The following is a 24994-nucleotide window of genomic DNA, read 5'->3' on the forward strand; positions in this document are numbered from 1 at the left end:
CGGTGTAGGGTTTTTTTGAGGTGCAGAAATCCTCTCTCCCCCTTCTTTTCTGCTCTTCCATGCCCACTGTTGGGAGCTTGCCTGCAATGAAATTTTGAAGAGGGAGAAGGAAGGGAAGAAAGAGCTCCATGTGAAATACTGGTATTTCACACAGCATCTGATTTTACTGCCCCAAACTGGTAACTTTGGTTTCTGCAGAAGTTTAGTAGCTTCAGTACAGCAAAGGATCCAATCAGCCTCCCATATATATATATATATATACATACATATATATATATATATACACACACACACACATATACACACATACATACATATACATACATATACACACACACACACACACACACACACATATCAGACATACACACACACACACACACACACAAGGTGTGATTAATCTTGGACATATGCACATGCAAATTTGTGTTATGGGACTGTGCCCCAAATCTTTTAAGAACCTAGCAATGCCCCTGGTCCCAACTCCTATTTTTGTTATGAAGGCTTTCTGTTCATAGGAACACAGGAAGGTGCCTCATACTGAGTCAGACCCTGGGTCCATCTAGCCCAGTAATGTTGACACTGACTGGCAGCAGCAGCTCTCCAGAGTTTCAGGCAGGATTCTTTTCTAGGCCTACCTGGAGATGCTGAGGATTGAACCTGGGACCTTCTGCATACCAAGCATTTGCTCTGCCACTGAGCTACAGCCCTTCCTATTGCTGGATAATGGCAACTGATGAACAAAACAGCCCCAGTTTGTTTCTCTGCATCCATGTGAACCCACTTTTCTCAAAGATTTGTGTGAGAAGGAGAAAAACTAACCCTCTTGTCTGTTTGTATAAAGTCAAATACAGTTCAGAACTTCTCTTGCCCACCGAAGAGAATTCTCTTTAAGAATTCCCCAAGATATGCTGTGGGTGGAATAAAGAAGAGAAAGAAAGAACAGGATAGGGGAAGGAAGAAGAAAAAAAGAATGGTGACTGGAAATGTGCATGGGGGCGGGGTGTAGAGAGAATTTCCTAAGCCAAGAGGCTCCTTTCAGAGAGGTAGTACTTCAGAGGAATTTAGGAGGCTGTGGAAGGTTTGTAAGGATTGCACATATTTAAATGAACTTTATGAGGTGAGGTGGCTGAGGGCTTTTTCTAGCTTTTTAAAAACCTATTTAAAAGCCCCAGCAGTTTCTCGATCACGATGCCACGTAGTCCTAACCCTCCATTTGGAATTATTTGACTCCTACAGCTACTTAGGAGAAATGTAAGTGGAGGGGGAGAAAGAAGTTTGTGCAGGCTGATTGGATCCTTTGCTGTGCTGAAGCTACTAAACTTCTGCAGAATCCAAAGGTTCCAGTATGGGGCAGTAAAATCAGATGCTGTGTGAAATACCAGCACTTCACATGGAGCTCTTTCTTCCCTTCCTTCTCCCTTTTCAAAATTTCATTGCAGGCAAGCTCCCAACAGTGGGCATGGAAGAGCAGAAAGTAGGGGGAGAGAGGTTTTTTTGCCCCTCAAAAAAAATCTACACCAAAGATTAGGGATAGTGACCTCCTGCCTGAACTTTGGCAGGCTCAGTCAGCTCCATAGGGGCTGCCAGGTCCCCAAATTCCATGCACGTATGTGGAAGCACAAAAAAATCATAGCTCTTTGCTTTGACACATTTTCTTGAAAATAGCAAATTTTACCTGTGACTAGCACAAAAGCCACTGGACCTAACTGCCTGAAATTGGGAAGATGCAGTCAGCTCTATGGGGGCTACCAAGTCTCCAAATTGAACCCCCCCCCCCGCCACACACACATATATATAAGAGGTATGATTAGTCTTGGACATAAGCACATGCAAATTGGTGCCCCGAATATTTTAAGAACCTAGCAACACCCCTGGTCTGCAGCAAGGTTTATTTAAACCATCTTGGCTTACTGTGTTGTTTAGCGCTCCACAGTGGCTTATAGAGTGGTTTAAAGATTGCCTACAGAGTTGTTTGGCAAGAGCAGTCAAAACCACTGCCGGCAGATCTGTTTCTGAGATCTGCCTAGCAGTGGTGGGAATTAAAGGGTAGCAAGCGGATGGTTTCTGCTACACGACCTCGCTTTTTCACAGAGGTGTGACCAGAAACGAAAAAAAGGGGTGGAGGCTCTAGCTCCTTGTCGGCTTGCTGGAATGGGGCAAAATTCTACATGTGCCCCCCCCCCGGGGGGGAGCAGCCTCCAAATGTTGACCTGGACTTTGCTTTTGCTATGCTACTGTGAAGTTACAGAAACACAAACTGATTCCGCTATCCTTCCACCGCGCTACTGCAAAGCTGTTGTAGCTTCTACTGTTAACTGCAGCAGTGTAATCTGGCAATTGCAAGGGAGGAAACTGGGTCATGAAGTAGTGTAAATATTGGGGATGAGGTCAAGATGAAAAGCTGTATATCACATAACAAGGGCAACCTTCCCCAATGACAACCACAGACTTCCTTGATCGCACAATGGTGCTACCGCAAAGTTAGAGCCGTCCCCGACAACAGTGGCAGCCTACCTAATCGCACTATCATGTGACAGCAGATCTGCGCTACTGCTCAATAGTGCAAAGGGAAAATAAAAAGTAAAGAGGGAAGAGGGAAAAACGGCTTACTTTAACTCTTTATTTTTTATTTTCTCTTTGTGTTATTGCACAATTTTGCGGTAGCGCAGATTTGCATTCATGCGATAGTATGATTAGGATAGGCTGCCATTGTTGTCGGGGAAGTAGAAGCCACAACGGCTTCGCAGTAGCAGAATCAGGGAAGGTTGTGTTTCTGTAACTTTGCAGTAGCATGACAAAAGCAAAGTAGTGTAATTATTCAGGACAGCATCTGGAGGCTCCCCATGAGGGGATCCCACATGCAGAATTTTGCCCCATTCCAGCAAGCTGTCAAGGAGTTAGAGTTCCCACCCCTTTTTTCATTTCTGGTCACTTCTCCATGAAAACGCAAAGTTGCAGTTATCCAGGACAGCATTTGGAGGCTCCCCATGAGGGGACACCACGGATAAATTTTCACCCCATTCCGGTAAGCTGTCAAAGAGTTAGAAGTCCCACCCCCTTTCCAACATGAAGCTAGGATACCATCTTGGCCGATTGGGAGGACTGGTGAGGGAGGCGGGGTGAGGGCGGAGAAAATAAACTATGCACAGTAGCTTATTTGTCCGATCATGTGGGGGATACAGCAGTTACAAGCTGCTGTGAGTACTTTATAAACCACCTTGGCTTAAAGTGACATGCGAACCTGCCCATTCTGTCTCTCACACCTAACAGTGAAATATCATGGTCATTTTTCATGTCAAGGAAAGCCCTGATCTTCCCAGTAACCAGTGAGTGAGTGGATGGTACTTAGACACTTTCCCCTGCAGCTTTCCCCCCCTGTTGGGGTTCCTGACCCATGTTTGCTCATCCAACCCTCTGGTCTTTTATGGGCAAATTTCTCTATTCCCTTTCAGAACAAACCATACTACAGTGTTAGATTTGCATCAATATCCGTGTTTAGCTTTAACTAGATTTTGAAATGGATTTGTAAACTGGTTTGGAGGGGGCCTTGGTTAGTATTAATATGGATTTAGGCATAGGGCCGGTTCTCATGATTGCAGCAGCAGCCTACTGTGGCTTATTTAAGCCCTGGTGGGTTGCAGTGTGTGCTGGTGGCCAGTTTGACTATTCAGCCCCCGGTGGGGGGTTGCCATGGTTTGTTGTGCTGTCTGAACTCAGGTGACAGGAGTAGCTTGAAGGTTAAACAACCTGCAAATAAACCGTGGGCTGTTGCAGGGTTATTTGAGGGTTGTTTAACCCTCCAACAGGCCATGGCACCTGGGTTCGGACGAAACAATAAGCTGTGGCCGTGCAGTGATTATGCAGATTGCATCCAGCATGCATTGCGGCTCACAACAAGGCACCGTAGTGAATGTCTTTTGATAGTGCTAGGAACCCGCTGTGTGGAAGCACCCACCATCTGAACACAAACACAATAAAGCAAAGCCTACACTTGTCTGAAAACTCAATCTATGACCTTCTGTCAAATACATGACTCAGTGGTTCAGTTGAGATGTAATTATCATTTGATGCTATGGGAATAAGCTTGTGCTCACATGCTTTTGCCTGTCCTTGCATGCTCCATTTATGTATGTATGTATGTGCATTTTTTTGTCAGCTGCTCAACCAAAAAGGCTCCTGGAGCAGCTGACAAAAAATCAATAAAAGAAGACAGTCCCACCTGCAGGCTTACAATCTAAAAAGACACGACATGCAAGGGAAAAGGAATAGTGAGGGATTTCAGTAAATTAATGATGTCGAGATGCAACACTTGAGGAAGTGGGGCTCCCAGAAGGATCCCTCCTGGCCTGGCCTTAAAACCCTGCCAATTGCTCTAATCCAGCGCTGGGGTAACCCGTAAATACTTTAGCTGCAGGTCTGCTCTCCATGGTCCTGAAATTGCTCCAAGTCCTGGGCTGGTACCTGTGGTGCTGGCCTGGTACTAGAGCTTCTCCTGTCCCAGTTGCCTGTCCTACGTTGTGCCTCCTCTTTTGAGCTGTTGCCCAAATCGGACAACAGAGTCCTAGACGGAGCAGGACAATCTACTGAGTATGTCATTTGATAGTAAAATAATGCATACTCTTATGTATCTGAAGCATATTTTGCTGCCTCTATCACATCTGCAGAGTGCTGTCCCAGGAAGTTGTTCCAAGTGGTCCGGAGCCTGGTCGGTCCAGTGGCTCCAGAACCACTGGAGCATTCTAAGGCCTCCTGTGAGGCCTTGACAAGGCACTTTGTGGATAAAATTGATCGGATTAGGAGTGTTATTCCGTGCACTGTGGATACAGTTAGTGAGCAAGAGGTGGCTTGTGGCAAACCGGTTCTGTGGGATCGGTTCCAGCTTCTTCCTTCTGATGAAGTGGACAAGGTGCTTTCATCTGCAAGGCCGACCACCTGCTTACTTGATCCTTGCCCATCTTGGCTCATTATGGGCTGCAGAGAGAGACTGGGTGAGGGGATCAGGGCAGTGGTGAACGCCTCCATTGAGGAAGGAGTAATGCCATCAGCCCTCAAGGAGGCAGTGATAAGACCACTCTTAAAGAAGCCCTCCTTGGATCCCCAAGTTCTGAACAACTTTTGCCCAGTCTCAAATCTGCCATTTTGGGGCAAGGTGATTGAGCAGGTGGTGGTGATGCAGTTGAAGGAACACTTGGAAGAAGCTGATTATCTGGACCCATTTCAGTCAGGCTTCAGGCCTGGGCATGGAACAGAAACGGCCTTGGTCGCCTTGGTGGATGGTATGAGGAGGGCTCTAGTTAGGGGTGAATGCCCCTTCTTTGTTCTCCTCGACCTCTCAGCGGCTTTTGATACTGTTGACCACGGTATCCTCCTGGACCGCCTGGAGGGGTTGGGCATTGGAGACACCGTATTGTGGTGGTTCCGGCCCTTCCTCTCCGGCAGGTACCAGAGGGTAGCACTGGGAGAGGAGGTTTTGGACTCATGGCCGCTCACTTGTGGGGCGCCACAGGGTTCCATCCTCTCCCTGATGCTATTTAACATCTATGTGAACCCACTGGGGGCTATCATCAGGAGGTTTGGGGTGCGGTGTCATCAATATGCGGATGACATGCAGCTCTACCTCTCGTTCAAATCTTCACCAAGGTTGGCTGTAGAATCCCTGTCCAAATGCCTGGAGACGGTGAGCGGCTGGATGGGGAGGAATAAGCTGAAGCTGAACCCTGACAAGACCGAGGGACTTTTGGTGGGAGACAAGAGGAGGCTGGGGGATGTTGACCTGGTGCTGAATGGGGTACGGCTACCCTCGAAAGACCAGGTCCGCAACCTGGGGGTCATTTTGGACTCCCAGCTGTCCATGGAGACTCGGGTGTCAGCTGTGAGCCGGACAGCACTGTATCAACTCCATCTGATACGGCGGCTGCGCCCCTTCCTTCCCGACCATCTGCTCCCATCGGTAGTACATGCCCTGGTCTCCTCTCGTTTAGACTACTGTAATGCGCTCTACGTGGAGTTACCCTTGAAGACAGTTCGGAAGCTGCAGCTGGTACAGAACGCGGCGGCTCGCCTGATTAAAGGCAGCCGCCAGCGAGATCACATCACTCCAGCGCTGAAGGAGTTGCACTGGTTACCAGTTGTTTTCCAGGCCAAATTCAAGGTGTTGGTTTTGACCTTTAAAACCCTATGTGGTTCCGGCCCAACCTATCTTAAGGAGCACCTCCAGCAACACCAGACAGGCCGCTCAACCAGATCAGCCTCGGATGGCCTTCTCTCTGTCCCATCAGCCAGGACAGCTAGACTGGTGGGGACGAGGGAAAGGGCCTTTTCTGCAGTGGCCCCCACTCTGTGAAACTCCCTCCCTAGGGAACTCCGCCATGCCCCCTCTTACTGAGCTTCCGCCATGCATTAAAAACATGATTGTTCAGGCAGGCACTTGAGGTGGGTTAGGGTATTTTAGAAAATGTTTTTACTGTAGAATTTTATTGTTTTAAACTGTTTTATTATATACTTTGTACATCGCCCAGAGTGGCTGGTTGACCAGCCAGACAGGCGATTAATTAATTTAATAAATAAATAAACAGTATTTGTGCTTAAGAATTCAAATTTGATTTAGTTAAACCAGTAGATCCCTTCTAACCTCTAGCACTTATTGTTTCAAATAATTTTTAATGTTAGCATATCTTCCAGGATTGGTCAATTAGTTTTTAATATGCTTAAGCTAGAGTTAGAGGTTAAGGATATTTTTTTATTATTTTTTTATTTTTTTATTTTTGCAAGGATATTTGTTGTTGGTTTTTTTGAGATCTATCTTTTCTTGTTGGGAAACATGTCTTCAAGCCTAAACCATTAAAAAGTCTTTTTTGTCATTGACGATGTGGGGAGAGAAAAGATCTGTGTAGGGAGATGTAAAGGTAAAAATCTTGGTAAGCAGACACTAGCAACAAATTGTGTACTCAGGCAGGTGATATTAGGATAAAACATATATACAATAATGGCTATTGCAGTATCTGTTCACTTAACATTGTATTCTAATGCTCAAAGAATTCTGCTGTGGGTTTCTTAGGGCATTGAAAAGACATTGCCTAAAAGGAATGCTAGTCCAAATTTTGAACAGTGTAGGAAGTGAATTCACTTTTTTTTGGTTGGGTGGCTTTCGAACATGTTCCAGTCAGTTTCAAGTTGTAGTCAAGAGATAAGTCTAGAAATTCTTAAAATCAAGCTGAGGTTCATATTCAACTGAGTTCCAAGAAATGTGCAGTGGCCTACATTGGTTTTTTTGTTTTAATTATAATTTTTATTGCTTTCCTCTTGGTTTTAAAATGTTTGTTGTTTATTCGTTCAGTCGCTTCCGACTCTTCGTGACTTCATGGACCAGCCCACGCCAGAGCTTCCTGTCGGCCATCGCCACCCCCAGCTCCCCCAAGGTCAAGTCTGTCACCTCCAGAATATCATCCATCCATCTTGCCCTTGGTCGGCCCCTCTTCCTTTTGCTTTCCATTTTCCCTAGTATCAGCATCTTCTCCAGGGTATCCTGTCTTCTCATTATGTGGCCAAAGTACTTCAGTTTTGCCTTTAATATGCTTCCCTCAAGTGAGCAGTCTGGCTTTATTTCCTGGAGTATGGACTGGCTTGATCTTCTTGCAGTCCAAGGCACTCAGAATTTTCCTCCAGCACCACAGTTCAAAAGCATCTATCTTCCTTCGCTCAGCCTTCCTTATGGTCCAGCTCTCGCAGCCATAGGTTACTATGGGGAATACCATTGCTTTCACTATGCGGACCTTTGTTGTCAGTGTGATGTCTCTGCACTTCACTATTTTATCAAGATTTGTCATCGCTCTCCTCCCAAGAAGTAAACGTCTTCTGATTTCCTGGCTGCAGTCAGCGTCTGCAGTAATCTTTGCGCCTAGAAAGACAAAGTCTGTCACTGCCTCCACGTTTTCTCCCTCTATTTGCCAGTTATCAATCAAGCTGGTTGCCATAATCTTGGTTTTTTTTAGGTTTAACTGCAACCCAGCTTTTGCACTTTCTTCTTTCACCTTTGTCATAAGGTTCCTTAGCTCCTCCTCGCTTTCAGCCATCAGAGTGGTATCATCTGCATATCTGAGATTGTTAATGTTTCTTCCAGTGATTTTAACTCCAGCCTTGGCTTCATCAAGCCCAGCACGTCGCATGATGTGTTCTGCGTACAGGTTGAATAGGTAGGGTGAGAGTATACAGCCCTGCCGTACTCCTTTCCCAATCTTAAACCAGTCCGTTGTTCTGTGGTCTGTTCTTACCGTTGCTACTTGGTCGTTATACAGATTCCTCAGGAGGCAGACAAGATGACTTGGTATCCCCATACCGCCAAGAACTTGCCACAATTCGTTATGATCCACACAGTCAAAGGCTTTAGAATAGTCAATAAAACATAAATAGATGTTTTTCTGAAACTGCCTGGCTTTCTCCATTATCCAGCGGATATTGGCAATTTGGTCTGTAGTTCCTCTGCCTTTTCTAAACCCAGCTTGTACATCTGGCAATTCTCGTTCCATGAATTGCTGGAGTCTACCTTGCAAGATCCTGAGCATTAGCTTACTGGCATGTGAAATAAGTGCCACTGTTGGATAGTCTGAACACTCTTTGGTGCTTCCCTTTTTTGGTATGGGGATATAAGTTGATCTTTTCCAACCTGTTGGCCATTCTTGTGTTTTCCAAATTTGCTGGCATATGGCATGCATCACCTTGACAGCGTCATCTTGCAAGATTTTAAACAGTTCAGCTGGGATACCGTCATCTCCTGCTGCCTTGTTATTAGCAATGCTTCTTAAGGCCCATTCAACCTCACTCTTCAGGATGTCTGGCTCTAGCTCACTGACCACACCGTCAAATCTATCCCCGATATTATTATCCTTCCGTATATTCTTGCCACCTTTTCTTGATCTCTTCTTCTTCTGTTAGGTCCTTGCCATCTTTGTTTTTGATCATACCCATTTTTGCCTGGAATTTACCTCCGATGTTTCTAATTTTCTGGAAGAGGTCTCTTGTCCTTCCTATTCTATTACCTTCTTCCGCTTCCTCGCATTGCTTGTTTAAAAATAATTGTTTATCTCTTCTGGCTAACCTCTGGAATTTTGCATTTAATTGGGCATATCTCCCCCTATCACTGTTGCCTTTTGCTTTCCTTCTTTCTTGGGCTGCTTCCAGTGTCTCAGCAGACAGCCATCTTGCCTTCTTGGTTTTCTTTTTCTTTGGGACGTTTTTTGTTGCCTCCTCCTGAACAATGTTGCGAACTTCTGTCTATAGTTCTTCCGGGACCCTGTCTACTAAATCTAGTCCCTTCAAACTATTCTTCACCTCCACTGCATATTCATGAGGAATATTAGTGAGCTCATATCTAAGTGAACTGTGGGTCTTCCCTATTCTCTTTAGTCTGATTCTAAATTGTGCAATAAGAAGTTTGTGATCTGAACTACAATCAGCTCCAGGTCTTGTTTTTACCAACTGCATAGATGTCTGCCACCTTTGGCTACAAAGGATGTAGTCAGTCTGATTTCGATGTCGACCGTCTGGTGAAGTCCATGTATAAAGTAATCTCTTAGGTTGTTGGAAGAGAGTGTTTGTTATGCACAGTGAGTTGTCTTGGCAAAATTCTATCAGCCTATGTCCTGCTTCATTTTATTCTCCCGGACCATGCTTGCCTGTAATTCCAGGTGTCGTTTGACTACCCATCTTAGCATTCCAGTCTCCTGTAATGAAAATAACATCTTTGTTTGGTGTACTATCCAGTAGGTGCTGCAGATCCTCATCGAACTGATCTGCTTCTGCTTCTTCAGCATCTGTGGTTGGGGCGTATATTTGGATCACTGTGATGTTAAATGGCTTACCGTGAATTCGAACTGAGATCATTCTGTCATTTTTTGGATTGTATCCAATCACTGCTTTAGCCACTTTATTATTAATTATGAAGGCTACTCCATTTCTTCTGTGTTCCTCTTGTCCACAGTAGTAGATCTGGTGGTCATTTGATGTGAAGTGGCCCATTCCAGTCCATTTCAGTTCACTGACACCCAAAATGTCTATATTTAATCTTGACATCTCCCCAATAACTACATCCAGCTTGCCCTGGCTCATAGATCTTACATTTATTTATTTATTTATTAAATTTATTAATCGCCCATCTGACTGGTCACCCAGCCACTCTGGGCGATGTACAACCCACCATAAACAATTTAAAACAATAAAATTTTACCATAATTTTTTTTTTTAAAAAAAATACCCTAACCCACCCCAAATGCCTGCCTGAACAACCACGTTTTTAATGCACGACGGAAGCTCATTAAAGAGGGGGCATGACGGAGTTCCCTAGGGAGGGAGTTCCACAGAGTGGGGGCCACCACAGAGAAGGCCCTCTCCCTCGTCCCCACCAGTCTAGCTGTCCTGGCTGATGGGACAGAGAGAAGGCCATCCGAGGCTGATCTTGTTAAGCGGCCTGTCTGGTGTTGCTGGAGGCGCTCCTTAAGATCGGCTGGGCCGGAACCATATAGGGTTTTAAAGGTCAAAACCAACACCTTGAATTTGGCCCGCAAAACAACTGGTAACCAGTGCAACTCCTTCAGCACTGGAGTGATGTGATCTCGCCGGCGGCTGCCTTTAATCAGGCGAGCCGCCGCGTTCTGTACCAGCTGCAGTTTCCGAACCGTCTTCAAGGGTAACCCCACGTAGAGCGCATTACAGTAGTCTAAACGAGAGGAGACCAGGGCATGTACTACCGATGGGAGCAGATGGTCGGGAAGGTAGGGGCGCAGCCGCCGTATCAGATGGAGTTGATACAGCGCTGTCCGGCTCACAGCTGACACCTGAGCCTCCATGGACAGCTGGGAGTCCAAAATGACCCCCAGGCTGCGGACCTGGTCTTTCAAGGGTAGCTGTACCCCATTCAACACCAGGTCAACATCCCCCAGCTTCCTCTTGTCTCCCACCAAAAGTACCTCGGTCTTGTCAGGGTTGAGCTTCAGCTTATTCCTCCCCATCCAGCCACTCACCGTCTCCAGACATTTGGACAGGGATTCTACGGCCAACCTTGGTGAAGATTTGAATGAGAGGTAGAGCTGAGTGTCATCCGCATATTGATGACACTGCACCCCAAACCTCCTGATGATAGCCCCCAGTGGCTTCACATAGATGTTAAATAGCATCGGGGAGAGGATGGAACCCTGTGGCACCCCACAAGTAAGTGGCCACGGGTCCGAAACCTCCTCTCCCAGTGCTACCCTCTGGTACCTGCCGGAGAGGAAGGACTGGAACCACCGCAATACAGTGTTTCCAATGCCCAACCCCTCCAGGCGGTCCAGGAGGATACCGTGGTCAACGGTATCAAAAGCCGCTGAGAGGTCGAGGAACCTTCCAGGTTCCTATGGTGTGTTGATCTTTAGAACATCGGATTCGTCGTTCACCACCAGCACCATCGGCTGCTAGCCGTCCTTTCGGCTTTGAGCTAGCTGTGTCATCACATCTGGGGCTAGTTGAACTTATCCTCTGTTCCTCCCCAGTAGCGTTTTGACCATCTTCCAACCTGGGAGTCCCATCTTCCGATGGTATACCGACATATCTCTGGTTGTACTGATCCATTTAGTTTTCATGGCAAGAATACTGGGGTGGGTTGCCATTTCCTTCCCCAGGGATCGTATTTAGTCTGACCTTTCTGCCATGACCTTCCCGTCTTGGGTGTCCCTTCACGGTTTAGCTCATGACATCATTGAGGTGCTCAAGCTCCAGCACCATGACAAGGTAACGATCTCCTTTGCTGAAGTTTAAAAGTTAAGTTTAGTGATATGACTGTTGTTCCTCCTCCCAGCCATAACGATGATTGAACAGTTTGGGTGCACCGAATTTCTTGGAGGAAAGAGAAGGGATTATTTTGAGACCAGGGTTTCTCTTGGGAAATCAAGAAGTTGTCTTCTTCTTCCTGCAGACGTTGACCTTGGTTGTAAATGGGTTACTTATCAAAAGGGCATGAATAGGTACATTGGGACAACTCGACAACCTTCTCTAAACTTGAATGGTAAACCATAATAGCGCATAAAAGTAAACCATAATTCAGGGTTATATGCACAAACAGGAATATGCCCATATGAAGTGTTGGGCTTGAGTATTCCCCTCATCCTGTCCCATGTGGCTGCATGGAGGAATAAACCAGAATTTAGTTTCGCTTTAGTAAATTCCTAGCTTGACATTACATATCAACCAGAAATTGTGATTTAAAATATATTCTTGTCAGTTGATAAACAAAGCAACTTGAAACTCTGGATTGTTTTTGTGTTTTGTTTAGCAAACTAGAGATTGTTTTAAACCACAATTCCTGGTTTGCACTGAATGTCAAACCAGGAATCTGCTAAAATGAAACTGAAGCCTGGTTTATTCCTCTTGCTGATTGCATGATTGGGGAGGGGGGGAATGCAGAACCCTGACACTTTGCGTGGGTTCATTCCTGCTCATGCATGTAACCCTAAATGATGGTTTACTTTACATGTGAACACAGCCAGTGTCCCTACGCTGTCCATGCTATCATCACAAATGCTTACCATTCAGAATTGATGTGCAAGGTTATAGGTACCTTGGGTGGGAGTTTTTAAAAAAGGAAATTCTCAAGGCACAATTATGAACAATTCCAACAAGAAAAAAGATGGAAGACAACAGAAGAAGCCAATGTGGCTTCACAAAAAGCTAAGAGATGACCTGAAAACAAAAAAGTACACATATAGGAAGTGGAAAGAAGGCCAAGCAACAAAGGAAGAGTACAGGCAGGTAAAACAGAATTGCAGGTATGGCATCAGGAAGGCTAAAGCTGAGAACGAGCTGAGGTTAGCGAGGGATGCTAAACGCACCAAAAAGGGTTTCTTCAGCTACGTGCAAAGTAAAAGGCAGAGGAAAGAAATTGTGGTTCAGCCATTAAATAAGGATGGCAAAATGATAACAGATGACAAAGACAAGGCAGAAGTGCTCAGTTCCTACTTTGGCTCAGTCTTCTCCCAAAAGAGGGTCTATGAACCCCCAGCAAAGGTGAACTACAGTCTGAAGGGGCAGGATTGCAGCTTGGAATCGATAGGCATATGGTCAAGGAACACCTAATTACTTTGAATGAGTTCAGATCTCTAGGGCCAGATGAACTGCATCCTGCAGTAATAAAGTAACTGGCAGAAGAGCTATCAGAACTACTGTCTGTTCTCTTTGAGAAATCATGGAGGACGGGTGAAGTGCCAGATGACTGGAGGAGGGTTAATGTTGTCCCTATCTTCAGAAAGGGTAAAAAGGAGGAACCTGGGAACTACAGACCAGTCAGTCTGACATCCATCCCTGGGAAAATTCTGGAGCAGGTGATAAAGCAATCCATCTGGAAGCACCTTGAAAACAATGCAGTGATTACTCGAAGCTAACATGGATTTGTCAAGAACAAATCCTGCCAGACGAATCTGATCTCCTTTTTTGATCAGGTAACCTCTATTGTGGACTGTAGGAATGCTGTGGACATAATATACCTCGACTTCTGCAAAGTTTTCAACAAAGTGCCCCATGATATCCTGATGAGCAAACTAGCTCAAAGTGGGCTAGATGAAACAACGATCCGGTGGATCCACAGTTGGCTACAAAATCGGACTCAAAGAGTGCTTATCAATGGGACCTTCTCAAACTGGGGAGAGGTAACTAGTGGGGTGCTGCAGGGCTCAGTCCTGGGCCCAGTGCTGTTCCACATTTTTATTAATGACTTGGAGGAGGAGGTTCAGGGAATGCTGATAAAATTTGCAGATGACACAAAATTGGGCAGGATAGCTAATAGCTTAGTAGACAGAAACAAAATTCAAAGTGATCTTGATAGGCTGGAGTGCTGGGCAGAAAACAACAGAATGACATTTAATAGGGATAAATGCCAAGTTCTGCACCTAGGAAAAAGAAACCAAATGCACAGTTACAAGATGGGGGATACATGGCTCAACAACACTACAAGCGAGAAGGATCTTGGAATTGTTGTCGATCACAAGCTGAATATGAGCCAACAATGTGATGTGGCTGCAAAAAAGGCAAATGCTCTTTGGGGCTGCATTAATAGAAGCATAGCTTCCAAATCCCGGGCAGGACTAGTTCCCCTCTACTCAGCACTGGTTAGGCCTCATCTGGAGTACTGTGTTCTGGGCACCACATTTTAAGAAGGATGCAGACAAACTGGAAAGGGTTCAGAGGAGGGCAACAAAGATGATCAGGGGACTGGAAACAAAGCCCTATGAAGAGAGACTGAAAGAACTGGGCATGTTTAGCCTTGAGAAGAGAAGACTGAGGGGAGATATGATAGCACTCTTCAAGTACTTGAAAGGTTGTCACAGAGAGGAAGGCCAGGATCTCTTCTTGATCATCCCAGTATGCAGGACACGGAATAATGGGCTCAAGTTACAGGAAACCAGATCCTGTCTGAACATCAGGAGAAACTTCCTGACTGTTAGAGCAGTACGACAGTGGAACCAATTACCTAGGGAGGTAATGGGCTCTCCCTCACTGGAGGCATTCAAGACGAGGCTGGACAGCCATCTGCCCGGGATGCTCTGACTTGGATTCCTGCATTGAGCAGGGGGTTGGACTTGATGGTCTTGTAGGCCCGTTCCAGCTCTACTATTCTATGATTCTATGATTCTACCTGCAGTCAGTAGTCCCAATTGTTTCATTCATTTCTGGATTCACTGCTGTTCGTGTGTATTGTATCACAATTCTTTATGAACTGGTTTTGGATCCTCTCAATTTGTTTTATCTTTATCCTTAGGTTTTAAGCTAATACTAGAATTTATGTCAGAAATATCAAACTCGGCAAGAAGATCTCCACATGCAAAGTACACTTCCTCTTCATGTATCTTTCATTCATTTTGAGCTATTATGAGCTATGCTTGCTAATGACAGGCATGTTATACTCACTGATGGTACTTAAAATGCATAACATGTATTGCAGAAAGCAGTGGTTGCTATAGCAACTTCCTAGTAGGTCACAGGCAATGTTGTGTATATATGATCTGGCTGTTAATGCACACTAATATGCCTGATGAAGAAAGGAGAAAGAAAGGAGCTAGGAAAGAGATAGCTGAAACCTCTTGGAACTCACATTGTAATGCAAATTACTATAATTTCAACAGCGATAGTAAATTGATTGAATGTTGTATATTAGCAGAATTCTTTAGCTTAAATACAAAATTAAACTTTTCCAAGCCCCCCCCCCCCCAAAAAAAAACCCTAACGGAATTGGAAAGGACAGACAATATACATTATATACATCCCTAGCCATTTGATTTTGTTGGTGATTTAATTCCCTTTCCTTTAATGTTCTTTTGCCTTAATTTGTTCAGGTTGTACATTGAATAGATGCTATTCTTTTTTCCCTTAGAGGTCTAAGAATGCAATCCTAAGTGAGGTTGGGGCATGTGCACACAAAGTGGCAGATTTCCTGCCACTCTTAAAAACCCTGCTGGCATGTCCTGTCCAGGGGGGAGGGGTGCAAGGGTGGACATACTTTTACTTGTGCCATGAAGTTTTGTTTTTTCTATTCTCCCCTGCCCCCAATTGGTTGGGGGGGGGGATAAGTTACACCACCTGCAGGCTGGCATAAAGGGCAGGCCTCTGATCCTGGGGTCTCTTCACTGGACAAAGGGGCTTTGGATCCAGTGGCTCCAAGGCCCACTTCAGTCTTCTCAGCCCCTGGAACATCCTGTTTTGGGGCCTACCACTGTCTATTACCAGTGGGAACGCAGCTGGCAGTAGATTTATGCCCACTAATTGGGACCTAATTGGGGAATGCATTCACACTGTTGGCAGAGTTCATCTCCATCCCACCCTTGGATGGCTCTCCCGGGGGTTAGGGTTGCTCTGTAAGTACTCTCATATGGTACATAGGAGGCATCATAAACATGTTATATTATTGCATACTTTCTCTACCGAATCTAGGCCACTGATTGCAGAACTATACACATTGGGCCCTTGATATATAGGGCATCTGGTGTTCTGGAGCTATAGCACCTTTTTGTTTTGTAATCTAGATTCTAGATATTAAAGGTAGCTTTGGCATTTGCAGTTTCTTCAGATAACACTAGGATGCAGTTTTTGAATGGATTCATGATATGAATTGGATTTCCTTTCCTAGAGCTCCAGGTCAAGGAGCATAAAGCAAGTGTTGTGGTGAAATTATTTCCTCAATGGTTTTTCTGCAGTACTGTAACATCTTAAAGAAGCAAATATAAATTACGTACAGTCCTGGGCCCAATGGGAGGGGATACTTAGCAATGGGGAGTCGAGTTCCAGGGTGACTGCCAACATTTTCAAAAGCTATGTATTTGCCTCAAAAGTAAAATCTTAACTTTCTGGACATGGCTTTCACATTTTTTCCCCATTTGTGTATATTTTGATCATTATATATCGTTATGTTCAGATTGGTATGATGTATGGAACTACTCTTATTTTAGGAAAAGTGAAATTATGTGTTAAGGTCACATAATAGGATAACAGCCAAGCCATTTTGAAGAGCTTGGAAATTCCTGTCTCTGTATCAGCTTGCTAAATGATTGGCATATGTAGCTCTTTTTTTGGTAGATCTTGTTACAACGTAGATTTGGTATGTTGTTGTTCAGTCGTTCAGTCGTGTCCGACTCTTCGTGACCCCATGGACCACAGCACGCCAGGCCTTCCTGTCCTGCGCTCTCTCCCGGAGCGTGCTCAAGTTCATATTCATTGCATCCGTGATGCTATCTAGCCATCTCATCCTCTGCCGTCCCCTTCTCCTTTTGCCTTCAGTCTTTCCCAGCATCAGGGTCTTTTCCAGAGAGTTTTCTCTTCGCATTAGGTGGCCAAAATATTGGAGCTTCAGCTTCAGTATCTGTCCTTCCAATGAGCACTCAGGGTTGATTTCCTTTAGGATGGACTGATTTGACCTCCTTGCAGTCCAGGGGACTCGTAAGAGTCTTCTCCAGCACCACAGTTCGAAAGCATCAATTCTTCGGCGCTCAGCCTTCCTTATAGTCCAGCTCTCACAGCCATACATTACTACTGGGAAAACCATAGCTTTGATTAGACGGACCTTTGTCGGCAAGGTGATGTCTCTGCTTCTTACTATGCTGTCTAGATTGGCCATAGCTTTCCTCCTAAGGAGCAAGCGTCTTTTAATTTCATGGCTACAGTCACCGTCTGCGGTGATCTTGGAACCCAAGAAAGTAAAATCTGTCACTGCTTCCATTTCTTCCCCTTCTATATGCCAGGAAGTGATGGGGCCAGATGCCATGATCTTCGTTTTTTTAATGTTGTGTTTCAAACCAGCTTTTGCACTCTCCTCTTTCACCCTCAACAAGAGGCTCTTTAGATCCTCTTCGCTTTCTGCCATTAGGGTGGTATCGTCTGCATATCGGAGGTTGTTGATAATTCTCCCAGCAATCTTAATTCTGACCTCTGATTCATCCAACCCGGCATTTCTCATGATGTACTCTGCATATAAGTTAAATAAGCAGGGTGACAATATGCAGCCTTGTCGTACTCCTTTCCCAATTTTGAACCAATCGGTTGTTCCATGTCTGGTTCTGACTGTTGCTTCTTGACCCTCATACAGGTTTCTCAGGAGACAGGTAAGGTGGTCTGGTACTCCCATCACTTTAAGAATTTGCCACAGTTTGTTGTGATCCACACCATTAAAGGCTTTAGCGTAGTCAATGAAGCAGAAATAGACGTTTTTCTGGAATTCTCTTGCTTTCTCCATGATGCAGCGAATGTTGGCGATTTGATCTCTAGTTCCTCTGCCTCTTCTAAACCCAGCTTGTACTTCCGGTAGTTCTCGGTTCGCATACTGCTGAAGCCTAGCTTGTAGGATTTTGAGCATCACCTTGCTGGCATGTGAAATGAGCGCAATTGTGGGTTAGTTTGAACACTCTTTGGCGTTGCCCTTCTTTGGAATTGGAATGTAAACTGACCTTTTCCAGTCTTGTGGCCACTGTTGAGTGTTCCAGATTTGTTGGCATATTGAATGCAGCACTTTAACAGCATCATCTTTGAGGATTTTAAATAGCTCAGCTGGAATACTGTCATCTCCGCTAGCTTTGTTGTTACTAATGCTTCCTAAGGCCCACTTGACTTTACTCTCGAGGATGTCCGGCTCAAGTTCAGTGAGCGCACTATCATGGCTATCAGGGACATTCAGATCTTTCCTGTATAGTTCTTCTGTGTATTCTTGCCACCTCTTCTTAATCTCATCTGCTTCTGTGAGGTCCCTGCCTTCTTTGTCCTTTATCATGCCCGTCTTTGCACAAAACGTTCCCTTGAGATCTCCAATTTTCTTGAAGAGATCTCTAGTCTTTCCCATTCTGTTGTTTTCCTCGATTTCTTTACATTGTTCATTTAAGAAGGCCTTCTTGTCTCTCCTTGCTATTCTCTGGAACTCTGCATTCAGTTGGGTATATCTTCCCCTTTCTCCCTTGCTTTTCGCTTCCCTTCTTTCGTGAGCTACTTGTAAATCCTCATCAGACAGCCACTTGGCTTTCTTGCATTTCTTTTTCTTTGGGATGGATTTCGTTGCTGCCTCCTGAACAATGTTACGGACCTCCGTCCATAGTTTCTCAGGCACTCTGTCTATCAGGTCTAATCCCTTAAATCTATTCCTCACCTCCACTGTATATTCATCAGAGATATGATTTAGGTCATAACTGAACGGTTTAGTGGTTTTCCCGACGTTCTTCAATTTAAGCCGAAATTTTGCAAGAAGCAGCTCATGATCTGAGCCACAGTCAGCTCCAGGTCTTGTTTTTACTGACTGTATGGAGCTTCTCCATCTTTGGCTGCAAAGGACATAATCAATCTGATTTCGATATTGACCATCTGGTGACGTCCATGTGTAGAGTCGCCTCTTGTGCTGTTGGAAAAGAGTGTTTGCTATGATCAGCATGTTCTCTTGGCAAAACTCTATTAGCTTTTGTCCTGCTTCATTTTGTACACCAAGGCCATGCCTGCCTGTTATCCCGGTGATTTCTTGACTTCCTACTTTAGCATTCCAATCCCCTATGATGAAGAGGACATCTTTTTTTGGTGTTAGTTCTAGAAGGTGTTGTAGGTCTTCATAGAACCGATCAACCTCAGCTTCTTCGGCCTCAGTGGTTGGGGCATAGACTTGAATTACTGTGATGTTGAATGGTTTGCCTTGGATTCGTACTGAGATCATTCTATCGTTTTTAAGATTGTACCCCAGTACTGCTTTTCCCACCCTTTTGTTGACTATGAGTGCTACTCCATTTCTTCTAAGGGATTCTTGCCCACAATAGTAGATATGATGGTCACCTGAATTAAATTCGCCCATGCCTGTCCATTTTAGTTCGCTGATTCCCAAGATGTCGATGTTCAATCTTGCCATCTCATGTTTGACCACCTCCAGCTTACCTTGATTCATTGATCTGACATTCCAGGTTCCTAAACAATATTGTTCTTTACAGCATCGGATTTTCTTTTCACCACCAGACACATCCACAGCTGAGTGTCCTTTCGGGTTTGGCCCAGCCGCTTCACTCTTTCTGGCGCTACTTGGAAATATCCTCTGCTCTTCCCCAGTAGCATATTGGACACCTTCCGACCTGAGGGGCTCATCTTCCGGCGTCATCTCTTTTAGCCTTGTGATACGTTCCATGGGGTTTTCTTGGCAAGAATACTGGAGTGGGTTGCCATTTCCTTCTCCAGTGGACCACATTTTGTCAGAACTCTCTGCCATGACCTGTCGGTCTTGGGTGGCCCTGCACGGCATAGCTTATGGCTTCACTGAGTTACGCAAGCCCCTTCGCCACAACAAGGCAGTGATCCATGAAGGGGAGATTTGGTATGGGGGAGATTTGGTATGGGGGAAGGGAAATAAAATACGTTCACTAAAATTGCCCGACTAATTTAGGAACAGTTCAGTTTAGTTTCCAGTTCAGTTTATTGCTCAGTAGCCAACCAGACTTTTGCATATACATCAAACTAAAACTCAAAAACAAGAAAGATACAAAATGTCAGCATACAAAGGAATCAGACTAAATATAATGATAAAAAATGAGAAATAACATAGAAACAAGTTTGTTTTGATTTGATTGTGCCTGTGTCACTTGACAAGGACCAAGGATTGCTATCATGCTAGCCTCTTCCTTTATTCAGCATTTAGACTATTAGGAACTGTCACAAGGAAGATGGACTCAAGATTGGCGACAGCTAGAACCATCATATTGGCACTTTGGGGGGCAGGGGGGCTGATACTTATATAAGCTTCCCTGCTTTCAATCCTATCTATCTATCTATCTATCTATTTTTACAATATTTATTTACCACTCCACATCAAAAATTTTGGAGCGGTGAACAACAAGATAAAAGAATAAAGCCCCATAATTAAAAGAACTCAAACATTTTAAAAGGACAGATTCTGAACTTAATAAACTGCAGCTGTTCACTCAGGGAAGGCCTCTCGAAATAACAATGTCTTCAGGAGGCGCCGAAAGCAATACAACGTGGACACCTGCCTGACCTCCAAAGGCAGGGAATTCCACAGGAAGGGGCCACCATGCTGAAGGCTCTCTTCCTGGTGGACTCCAGCTGGGCCATAGGTCCATGTGGAACCACCAGGAACATGCCCTTCGATGACCTCAGCGACGGGCAGGTTGGTAAAGAAGGAGCTCTCTCAGGTATCTTGGTCCCAAGTTGTTTAGGGCTTTGTATACTAGTACTAATACCTTAAACCTGGCCTGGTAGCGAATAGGCAGCCAGTGCAGTTCCCTCAGTAAAGGAGTTACATGTTGAAAAGTGGCAGTTCCTGACAACAGCCAAGCTACTGCATTCTGCACTATCTCCAGTTTCCAGACCAGCCTCAAGGGTAGCCCCACATAGAGCCCGTTGCAGTAATCCAGTCTTGAGGTTACTAATGCCTGTACCACTGTGGCCAAGCTAATCTTGTCCAGGAGAGGCCGTAGCTGGTGAACCAGCCGAAGCTGGTAAAAGGCACTCTGAGCCGCAGCAGCCACTTTTAACCCTATTAGTGTTATTTTTGTTGCTCTTATGATCTTGACAGGAAGGAAAGAACAAGTAGAACCATTTGAGCAAATTGGTCTCTAGGCTAGGACTTCCTGTAGAAAAATTAATAGAATTATTGCCATTTTATATATGCAATTTTATTTTTAAGTACTATTATTTATCTTCGGTTTCTTTCAGCAATAATAGAGGGAAACTTGTATTTTAAACTTAGGAAGACATCCAACGTCATGCTGGCAGAAGGGAATTCCTGGAAGCTAACTTTCCTGTCCCTCCCTTTCCCAAGCAGTCCCCAGAGCGCCCCCCCCCCCAATCTACATGGAGGGTTGGGAGGGGAGCTTCTGAAGGGATGAACTGGAGACTGAGGAGGAAAGGGGGAATCTCCAAGAATCAGGTACAAGCACCTTCTTCCTGATTTTTGGTGGTCCCCCCTTTCCCATGTGCCACAACCCACCCCATTCAGGAGGGATCTCCAATTCTGTGTAGCATTTTGGGGGGACTCTGGAGGCTGCTGGGGGAAGGAGGGGGTAGGGTAATTTGCTTCCAGGAACTTCTGCCTTCAGGCATGACATAAATTGTGTTTCTGTTAATCTTTTTTAAGGTAAATTATTATTGAGCAAATAGGTAGATTATTATTAGATAAATTATTGGAAACTCTTTCCAGAGGAGTAGTTGTGTTAAGTCTGTTGCAGCAAAAACAGTGAAGAGTATTGTGGCACCTTAAAGACTAACAAATTTATTTATTCTGGCATACGTTTTTGTAGACACTGTCCACTTCATCAGATGCAGTGTTCACAAAACCTGATGCCAGAATAAATAAATTTGTTAGTCTTTAAGGTGCCACAAAAAATGTGTAAGAAACCTTTTAAATCAGTTTTTATCATCTGATCATAAACTCCTGAAATGAATTTGAGAATCCAAAGCCTTTAGTGCATACTGCGTTGATCTTGTATGTAGGCTAAAGATCTTAGCACAGATTCTCTCCACTCCAGATATTCAGTTCAGGAAGATGACATCTTATTTCTATACGTGTCTCAGGAATATATCTATGTCATTGGGCAATTTGAACGGTAGGTGTATACCTGAGAGACAAACTACTTGTCCCAGGTGAGTGAGAAACTGCAGGGCTGATGTACTCCCTTGGATTTTATATAGCGTTTGGTAGAGTACTGCACAGGATCTTCTTAACGTTGAAAAATGAGCATTGTTGCAAGGTGGGTGAAAGGGATTGAAACAAAGTTTTGCTATATGGCAGATACTCAAGTCAGAGGGTAATACATGCAAGTGCGACTTGCAACAAATTGTTGCAGTGTTGAATGCTCCCTTTTCAGGATTGCAGTCAATCCATTCCATTCTTCCTCTCCCTTGTGTTCCACCGCCCCAACCCCCCCTGCAGTCACCGTTCTGTAGCCACTGAGCATGCTCACTCTTCATTTGGCTGTTCTCCCCCTGCCCCCAGGGTTTTTTAGAAGCGTTTTGTACTTCTGCAAACCTTGGGGCTCTCTCCCTGCAATCAATGCCCATAGGTCTTGAATTGTGCCTGCAAGGCATTGTAGAGAGCCTGTTTAATAATTAATTACCTTGGTACTGGAAGTATTAGTAGCGAAGTAATTTGCATTCATTTCAAAGAGCAAGACATTTCTAGTGAGGATAGAGAAGGTTTGATACTCTTGCACAAAGAACTGGCAAGTCCACATATGGAATGCTATCCCCACTTCTGTTCAGCTATAAGTGAGATTTTAAACGGGATAAAGTTGGCTATTGCCAGTAGGAGAGAACTTGATTAATTGGTCAGTCATATATTGTTTAATAACAGACAAGTATTAAAAACATTAATTTCTTAGAATGCTAACAGAGAACAGAGAATTACGCAAATTACAAAAAACATCCCAATCTAGAAGACTCCAGAGTCTAGTCAAAGGATCTGTACAATGCATCATGTCAGATCCCATAAGGAAAAGACACACATAATTGACCTCAGTATGAATGCAGTTGTAAGCTGCCACCTGTACAGACCATTCAGTTGACTGCACCATTCCATTTTAGGGCCGGGATGACAAAGTGCTACAACCAGACTAATCATGATTGTTCCCTGCACATTATTTAGTGACAGGTGTGTGTTTCCCCTTTGTAGATGTTCCTGCAGCTTTGTCCCTGATCTACTTATTTCACTTTTGATTTTTTTTTTTTTGTCTTGGTCAACTGATTTGCTTCTGGTATTTAATAACACTTTATCTTGATAGTACTCTTTCCTTTTATTCTTGGTATCTCTTTTTCCTTTGTCTTGTTACATAATTCTGATTGTCATTGCTTTGTGGGTGTGTCGGAACTACATAAAGCTTGTTATGAATAAGATGGAATTTTCTGCCCTCCATCTTTTTCTGCTTCTTGTTAGTGTTGCACTCTCTAATAGTGGGTGTGATGTAACTAGGGGTTCCCTGTAAGGCCATGGCCTCTAGAGGTCACTATGTCCAGACCTTTCCCATGACTCCCCAAAATACCATCTGTCACCACCTATTGACTTATAGAGAGTTGTAGGACTTTTTATATACGTAGCACGTGGGGTGAGATATGCCAGTTTTCAAATCCACCCAGACCTGAACGTAGATATCTAAAAGTATAAATGTTTATTTAACAGATCAGTGCTGAGAACAAACAGCTGATTAATAATAATAATAATTCTAAAAATCTAACCCCACATCTCTGCTTTCACTCGCTTCTCTCCTCTCTCCGCATTTACAACCTGTTTCTGATTCTACTCACTAACTTAACTAACTCTGGCCCCTAATTCCTGTCACTGTCTCTCGATCCTAACTCCACTCCTTCCTTTGTGGACTTCTCTCTAACTCCCCCGTCCTCCTGTAACAGACTTTCCCCTAACAACCACTAGCTCCACTCAAGATTCCAGTCTCAACTGTCATTTATTCCCTCCTCTCACTCTTCTGTTGTGAGGTCGAGCTGTAGAAGCTGTGTTTGTGTGGGGTACTCTATTCATTCTGTATGGCCCTCCTAAGGTTTGGTCTTCTCTTTATGAAAAATTGGAGCCAGTTATCACTTCTCTGAGATTCCTTCCTCTTGCCTTCTTTTGTTCCCCTCCTACTTGTGTAACAATATCTTTCCTACCCCTCCTTTCCTGAGGCCTTAACTACCTCATCAGAACACACACACCCTTTCCCAAGCTCCTGTTTCCTCTGCCTCCCTTTCCTTGGTCCTTCTTTGATATCGAAGCAGCTCACCCAGTTGTTTTTAGAGGGGATTCACCACCTGCACCAGAAAAACTTAAAATAGACAATAGTTGTATGAAATGTAACTTGTATATGAGTGCCAGACTGCAGATCACTTTATATTAAAGAAAAAAGATGAACTTTTTTCTTTAATATAAAAACACATTCATTTGAGCTTAGATGTAATTATAAAAATTGTAAACAATGAATGTTAGGATTCTTCATTTTTTCTAATTTTAGCAATTCTGTGATCATGATAACTGAAAGCTAGTCAGTACCACTGAGACCTGGGGTTCTGAGGATTTTGGTGGGAGCCTACGTCTCTTTTTTAGAGCTGTTCTTGATCTCAAAAGGTAAAGATTAGTTATGATCCTACTAAATCTAAATTGTATCCTTGAGTTAGAATGTAAGATGCTTTACCATTGTATCTTTATTGATATAACACATTTGCACTCTATACATATTAGGCAGTATCTAACGCTGCCACTGTACTTCTGCTGGTTCTGTTGCACTTGCAGGACCCACTGCTTGCACAATAGGAAATAGCACTTCTGACAGTAATCCCAAAACTGAGCGGAAACCCTCATTTCTGGTACAGGACAGGTTGGCAGAGCTCCCTTCTGCAAGCTCCGCTGAGCTGCTGGATTCTGGAAACAATTGTTTTGCTCATTTCCAATTGCTATAGGATCTACTACCTTCCCGTTGTGCTGGCGGTGGATCCCACTAGTGCACGGACAGTGATGGATACT

The 24994-nt window shown here is 44.3% G+C and overlaps 1 protein-coding gene across 2 annotated transcripts in view; it reads left to right on the top strand.

The window, feature by feature from the left end:
- STAG1 (STAG1 cohesin complex component) overlaps positions 1-24994 on the top strand; it is a 206531-nt gene that overhangs the window by 44836 nt on the left and 136701 nt on the right. The gene's annotated exons all lie outside the window — the stretch shown is intronic.

This window comes from Heloderma suspectum, chromosome 3 (genome assembly GCF_057233095.1).
Source record: "Heloderma suspectum isolate Gila_16-S chromosome 3, 16-S_ref, whole genome shotgun sequence".
Classification (NCBI taxonomy): domain Eukaryota; kingdom Metazoa; phylum Chordata; class Lepidosauria; order Squamata; family Helodermatidae; genus Heloderma; species Heloderma suspectum.